General features: G+C 47.5%; 1 long non-coding RNA gene across 2 annotated transcripts in view; it reads right to left on the minus strand.

Moving 5' to 3' along the window:
• Positions 1 to 398: 398 nt before the first annotated feature.
• The window catches only part of LOC117244583, a 38,339-nt gene continuing 31,617 nt past the window's right edge, over positions 399 to 7,120 (minus strand). For both annotated transcript variants that reach the window (XR_004497961.1, XR_004497965.1), the window contains one exon: positions 399 to 1,619. This is a non-coding gene — a long non-coding RNA (uncharacterized LOC117244583). The remainder of the gene's footprint in view (positions 1,620 to 7,120) is intronic.

Genomic DNA, 7,120 nt, shown 5'->3' on the forward strand with positions numbered 1-7,120 from the left:
AGAAGGGACACCTTTGACTAGACCAGACTGCTCAAAGCCCCATTCAACCTGGCCTGGAACACTTCCATATAAAGCTAGTTGAGTGTCATGGTCCCATTTAACAGATGTGGAAAGTGAGATGCCAACAGGCATTCTCATCCCATCGCCAAGATGGGATGGAGGAGATCTGGAGCCAAGAACCCAAGTGGGAAAGAAAGGAAGGGGAAATCAAGGCCTGAAGATGCCTCGAAACCACCAGTTGTTGGCAGGGTGAGGGCATCCCAGGGTTGTGGGGAAGAGAGGTGCCAGTCCTCACCTGTAGTGGCAGAGAAACATTCCTTCTACCATTTTGGGCTCCTTCACTCTGCCCTGAAGTACTCTCACTGCCCAGAGGAGAAAAAAGACAACAGAGGTTTGAGTGGTTCTCTGCTGGTTCTTTATTTCATCCCTAGAAGATGAGTCTCTCGACTGACACAGGAGTTTATCTCAGATTAATACAACAAAAAAGCAACAGTGAAGTGAAGGGTGGCTGCCCTCTGAAACAACCTCACTTCCATGAGCTGCCACACTGGTGATCCATGCTTCTGGGTATAAGGACAGGCATTTTTACTTTTTTCTCCTTACTCATGGAGCCATCTGTCTCCCAGTCACAGAACCTACCCCTGGTATTTGTGCTTGGTGACAAGTCTCCTTTCTCACTTACCTTTCACTGTTTACTGCACTGGGAAACACAGCAGGCAGTATGGCCACAGGTCACGAGTCAAAAACTCCTCATCTGGAGCAAAACACATTTGGGGTGGGTTTTTTTCTTTTCTCACCAGTCCTGCAAGGTTCCTGGAGGACCTGGGAGCTGGGCTAGCTCTGCTGGCTTCTGTTGGAAGACCTCCACGATCACTAATTGCATCTGCATTTCTCACTAGGGCCCTACATGTCCTAAGTGCTCTCCATGCTCTCCACAGCTATGAGAACCTCAGTCTCTCTGCCACAGAACTCACAGTTTAAAGCACAGGGTGGGAAATCACTAATTCCTGTGATGGCTGCTCAGCCTTTGCCTCAGGAATTCATGAAAAAGAGAATTTTCTCTAAGAGTACCACAGGACACAGTGTGAACAGAAAAAGTTGGTAGAGGAAGGAGAGCAGACAAATACAGCATTCTTGGGGAAAAAAAAACCAACAAAAACAACAGTATCTGTGTGTATCCCTTCAGTTAGGAAGGTTTACAAAGTAGCTTCACAATGAGAAACAGTGCCTGCTCCGGAGGTTTTACAGTCCCAGCAATCAGAAGCAAATAGCAGGAAGGGGAAAGGCAGAAGCAGGAGATCTATGAGTCCCTGCCTTACACGGAGCAACTGTGCTCAGTTTGCAGGTCCAAGGCATTTTTAAACCTATAAATAAACCGGGGACGTTAATGATGCCATTAATCTCCGCTGGCCGGCGTCCCAGCTATTTTCAGTGGCGAGGTTACCTTGCCTCTCCCAGCAGAAGTAGGTCTCGAGGGGAGGGTCGGGCGAGCAGCGCGGATGGATGCCGTGTGCCCGGGGCCGGGGCCACCGCCCTGGGCGGGAGGGAGGACACTGCCGCCGTCCTTGGCAGCCCACCAGGAGGAGGTGTCCCGAGCGCCAGCCCTCCTGGCTCCCAGCCTGCGGGGAAACACACGAAAACAGACGTCAGATAATACACAGCGGCATAAAGCAGAGTGCTGCCGGCTGCGGAGGGAGGCAGGTGACTGCTGCTGCCTGCAGCCCCTACGGCAGAGATGCCTTCTTCGTCTCCTACAAGGAGATACTCCCGATGGAGACCTTTTGCTCCTCTGGAGCTGCTGGGAGCCTGCTCCCCCACCTCCGTCTTTCCAAGGACAGAAAGTGGCAGAACTCGGAGCTGCGGAATAGAGGGAGGGGCAGGGGCCCCGGGGAGGGGAGGCCAGGGCATCCCAGCATGCTGGTCCAGGGCAGGGAAGGGCTGGGTGCAGGTCCCTGCGGGGAACAAGGTCTGCCCTGAGACAGCTTCTTGCCTCTCGCACCACTAGCCAGTGCTTCCCCCGCAGGCAGAGGGGGAGAAGAGCTCCCTTTCTTTTCCACTCAGGAGGAGAAGGAATGTCATGCACTTGGATGGTAAAGGCTGTTTTTTATCCTTCCTTCTGGAAGGAGAGAAGCCCCAGGACAGCATCTGCTTGGGAAAAGAGCAGCCCAGCATTTGCCCTCAGTGCTCACATGGCACCTAGGGCTGTTTTGCCTGTGGGCAGTGTAGCCCTGAGGTTCATCTTACTAAAGCACCTCTTACAGATGCTTGCCTCATCTTACAAAGTATACCATGCTTTTGTTTATTTTACTATTTCTGTTACGATATGGCAGGAAAAAATTTATTCCTGACAGTAAATGAGGTTCACACTCACTGGAAATAGGCACCTTTGAAAACCACATCTACACATTGCTTTCCTTCCACCTGCCCCCTCAGGTATCCAAGATGGTCAGATACCACCACATAGGGTTAGAGAAATATTCCTGCACCACCAGAAAATAACACTGGCCAACTTTTTCTTTTCTATTCTGCAATGAGCTCAAGTTGTTGAGGCATTCACCAAATAATATTACAAAAGAATTGTTCGCATGGTAGTCCTAGCTGACATTTGGCTACTGTAGATATTAGGACTTATTCTTCCAAAGCATTCAGTGGCACAGGACTTTCCCCCCAATCTTCTCAGAAAATACACACTGTTTTCTGTTCTTTGTGTTGCTCAGTATTGTTTCTTGGATTCTTAATATCTATAGTGGTCTGACTGCCAGTTACTCATAATGTATCATCTAGAAAGAATTAAGAAAAATTTGGATGCTTTTCTTATCTTCTTACAATGATATTTTGGGGCCAGAGGCAGCAATTTCTCTGTGAAAGATCCACCCACTCTGTGAAAGATCCACTTGACATGGCTTGCAGCTCACAAACAATACAACCTGTTTACTCTCAGGAACAGCTGAGAAATGCATTTCATTTACTTGAGTTTTGCTATTGTGTCTCAACTACATCCAACGGACGATCTGAAAGCACTACTTATGCTACAGCCTCCCTGCTGCAGTTGCTGTCTGGCCTCTTTTAGGGATCATGCAGGATATGACCATTTGAAGGTCTCTGGAAGCCTGGGTTGTTTGTGCACAGAAAAATTTGGTTCTGCCTACAGCCACTTTGACAACCAGAGACACACCTGGATCCTTCCCTGTTCACTGGCTCTGTGAAGCGTGGCTATGGCAATCGGAGTGACAGATGACCCCAGTGACAATTGACAGGAAGTTTCTTTCCTGCTTTAATGAGTCTACACAGTATTAAGCCATTTTTTGCAAAGCTGTCACAAAGGCTCCCAACTGATCCCTACTGCCTGTAACTGGTACTCTGAGGAGCCCATCAGCCCCATCACTCTCTTGAGATGCTGCTCTCCCACACCTGCTGATGAAGGGCAGCAGGGAGCAGGCGCTGCAGTGATTCTTTGGCTCCACAGAGTGTCTGCTGGTCACATGCCCAGCAGCTTTGGCAGATTTGGTGCAGTTGTTATTAACTCCTAATCTCTACTTGTGGACTTTTCTGGATAGTTGCTAGGATAAGAATCTTCTTTATCAATGGAATTTCATCAGTTGGGTTTGCTTGCCATACACTAGCTTGTCAAATTCAGAGATACAGCCATCTAAATCATACTGGTATAAACTGCAACAACATCACTCTCAGGAGGAAAGTTGGGGGAAAGATATCCCCTCAGAAGTATTCTGTGTCTGGAGAAACTGCATGTCCAAAAAGAACCAGCTTGCAATTACAGTTTTGCACAAGACACAGGGAGATACTCCAGATAGTCTTAACATTCACCTTGACAAAGTAATCAGCTTGTCAAGCAAAGGAGGATATTGTGGCCAGAGTGGTAATGGAAGATAACTAATAGTATTCATCTGCAGCATCAGTCAAATAGGGATTTAAAATATTACAGGAGAGGAGATCTGAAGTGTTAGAGAAGAAAACATATACACAGGAGTGAAGACAGCAGCATGTGACAGCCAAAAATTGAAAATAAATGCTAGAAATGTTTTATATTGACCCAAATAAATAACAACCTCAAATGAAGTGGTTTAGGCTTGTTTCATATGGTTAAGATATAGGCTAGCCTCGTCTCAGGCTAGTAATTTGCTCTCCCTAGAATGACATGGAAGGCACCCGTTTATCTTGGCCATGAAAATGTCATTGTCAGATGTCAGCTGAGCTCTCTATGGACAGGTCACTTATCTCCTCCCAGCTTCAGAGGAGACCCATAAATCACTGTCCCCCAAACATGATACATCTGTGCATCCTGAGTAGTTATACCTTCTCCTCCCTGAAGTGCTTGAGTTGTCTCAGATGGCAAAGACCTTCCCTATTCCTGGAAAATTCTGCTAGAGAAAAATGTCACTGCTAGTAGTAGTGATAATCTCTGCAGCCCCCTGAGCCCTCAAAGGGTTACATTCAAAGTGCTTTTCATGGCAATTCCAGGTACAAGAATTCCTTCTTGCTGACCCTGCTGCTCACCCACCCCAGAGCATGGCTCCTGCTGGGATAGCTCTTCCTGGCCCCAGGAGGGAAGTGCCAAGGTCCAGTGCCCAGAATGAACCAGTCAGAAATAAAATCCAGTGAAAAATTGCTGCTGCTTAGAAATAATCACCAAAGAAAAGAACCAACTCAGAGAATTCCCTGCTTGGCATGCCAATGATGAGGTAATGCACTGAAACTCAGAGGTAGGAGGGAGCAGCTAGAGCAGGAGTGAGCACTGCTGCCAAAGATTTGCTTCAAACTAAAGCCATTGTTTCCACATTTCCACAAAGATGGAGAGAAGGGTGACAGTGTCTCAGACGGGCAATAGCTGGAGTGAGGTGGAGCTTAGCCGTGCACCAAGGCTTGAGTGAACCATACATGCAACCTCTGACTGACTACACTGGTGTTTCCAGGGAGGCCTGAGGCCTCACATCAGTCTGCAGATTTAGGAGAGCAAGAAAAGTAGTGATTTATCAGATCAGTCACAGAAATGTGAAAATCTGTCTTGGTTATGTTAACAATTAACTCTAATATTTGCCTGAGGAAAACGGTCCTGAAGCCTTTCCTCTGGGATGCTCAGGTATGTGGCAGTGGAAGCTGTTGTTGCCTTTTGTAGGACCAGAAGAATGCTGTGCTGGCAGGCAAGAAAATAATGTGGCTCCCCCAGACCTGAGTGAGTGCTGAGCAGGACACAAGAACACTGGAAATGCCCCCAGCTACACAAACATGATATTCCATTGCACCGCTGAAGCAGCAGAGCCTCCTCCTGCTGCTGCTCTGAGCGGTCTGTGATCACTGGTTTGGGTTTCTCAGAGTCCTGGAGGATACGTTAGATGGTTGTGAGATTCAGTCTCTAATTAGGTCCCTGTAGTGGTGAGATTGCTTCCTTTATAATCACTCAGTGGGAACTGGTACTTTATCCTCTGTACTCAAATTTTTATGTCTTTCACCCTCATTTTCCCTCCAATGCCCAGAGTCTCCAGTCCACTGGATGACAGCTGCAAAAGCCTCTGACATTCACTTTAAGGACGATTCTTTTCAGCTGCTTCACATTTCCTTTTGACAAGCTCTTCCAGTGATATTTACTGCAACTAATGAATTAACTCACAGCTGGACCACTTGCTAGCCTTTTCAGTCCAGAGCTGTTTTAAATCTTGATTAGCTGTTATGATTTGTAAATCTCATAGAACTGCTAAGACCAAGATTTCCTGTCTCACACTGTGATCAGGAGACTGTTCCCAGTCATGCAGAGCAGTAGTACACAGGCATTAGGCATTCAGGGGTACTCTACCTCTGCAGCAGGTTGCAAAACAGTGTATGATCCACAGGAAGTAGTTCAATTTACAAGTGAAGTTATTTGGATAACTTTGTTTGGATATTTTGGATAATGTAGTGTATTGGTTTTGCATGGCCTGCTTTTTGGTAGCAGGGGGGCCACAGAGGTGGCTTGTCTGAGAAGCTGCTGAAAGCTTCCACCATGTCTGGCAGACATGCTGCTGGCCAAAGCTGGGCCAACTAGAAAGGTTGGTAATGCCTCCGTGATAACAGATTTAAGAAGAAAATCAAAACAAAGTGACGTGCATGTGCAGTGTTAATTCCAGCCAGAAAAGAAGAGGAGGTGAGAACGTGTAAGGGAAATAACATGGAGACACCAGGGTCAATGCAGAAGGAGGGGGAGGAGGTGCTCCAGGCGCTGGAGCTGAGATTCCTCTGAGGCTGTGGTGAAGACATGGTGAGGCAGCTGTCCCTCTGCAGCCCATGGGGATCCATGTGGGATGCAGAGATTCATCCACAGCCCATGCTGGAGCAGGTGGATGGCTGGAGGAGGCTGTGATCCAGTAGGAGACCCAGTAGAGGCAGGGGGTCCTGCTTCCAGGATAGAGCTGCCCATCCTTAGAGGACTGCACCCTGTGGAAGAGTGACCCACGCTGCAGCAGTTTTGGGAGAACTGTGTGCCCATAGGAGGCACTCACATTGCAGCAATTTTGGGAGAACTGGTGAGATTGGAAACACACTGGAGAAGTTCATGGATAATTGTCTTCCGTGGGAGGGACCCCCACAGTGCGGCAGGGGAAGGACTCCTCTCCCTGAGCATCGGAAGAAAATCTCAGTGACAAACTGACCAAATCCCCATGCCCTGTCTCCCTGCACTGCCAGTGGGAAGGAGGGAGGGGGTTGGGGGAAGAACAGGTGTTTTAAGGGCTTATTTTACGTCTCAATATCCTCCTCTGACTTTGTTAGTAATAAATTCACTTTGTACTTCCAAGCTGAGTCTGTTTTTCCCTTGTAGTGTTTTCTCCTGATCCTTATCTCAACTCATGAAGCCTTCACTAAAAATTTCTCTCTTCTGCCCAGCTGTGGCAGGGGAGGATGGGTGAGCAGCTTTTGTGGGTGCCTGGTGTTTGGCCACTGTCAAACCATGATAGTTTTTGGTGTAGAATGCAGGCAGTCACAAGGACTTTGAGATAATGATATTAATTGGGAGAAATATTGGGCAAAACAAGTATTAAACCATGTTATCAAGTAGAAGGATAGCAGGGAATTTTCATTGTAATTGTAGTGAAGGGTATAGGAATGGATTTTGTGTAACTTGTCCATTTTT

The sequence above is a fragment of the Parus major genome, chromosome 1 (assembly GCF_001522545.3).
Source record: "Parus major isolate Abel chromosome 1, Parus_major1.1, whole genome shotgun sequence".
Lineage (NCBI taxonomy): Eukaryota > Metazoa > Chordata > Aves > Passeriformes > Paridae > Parus > Parus major.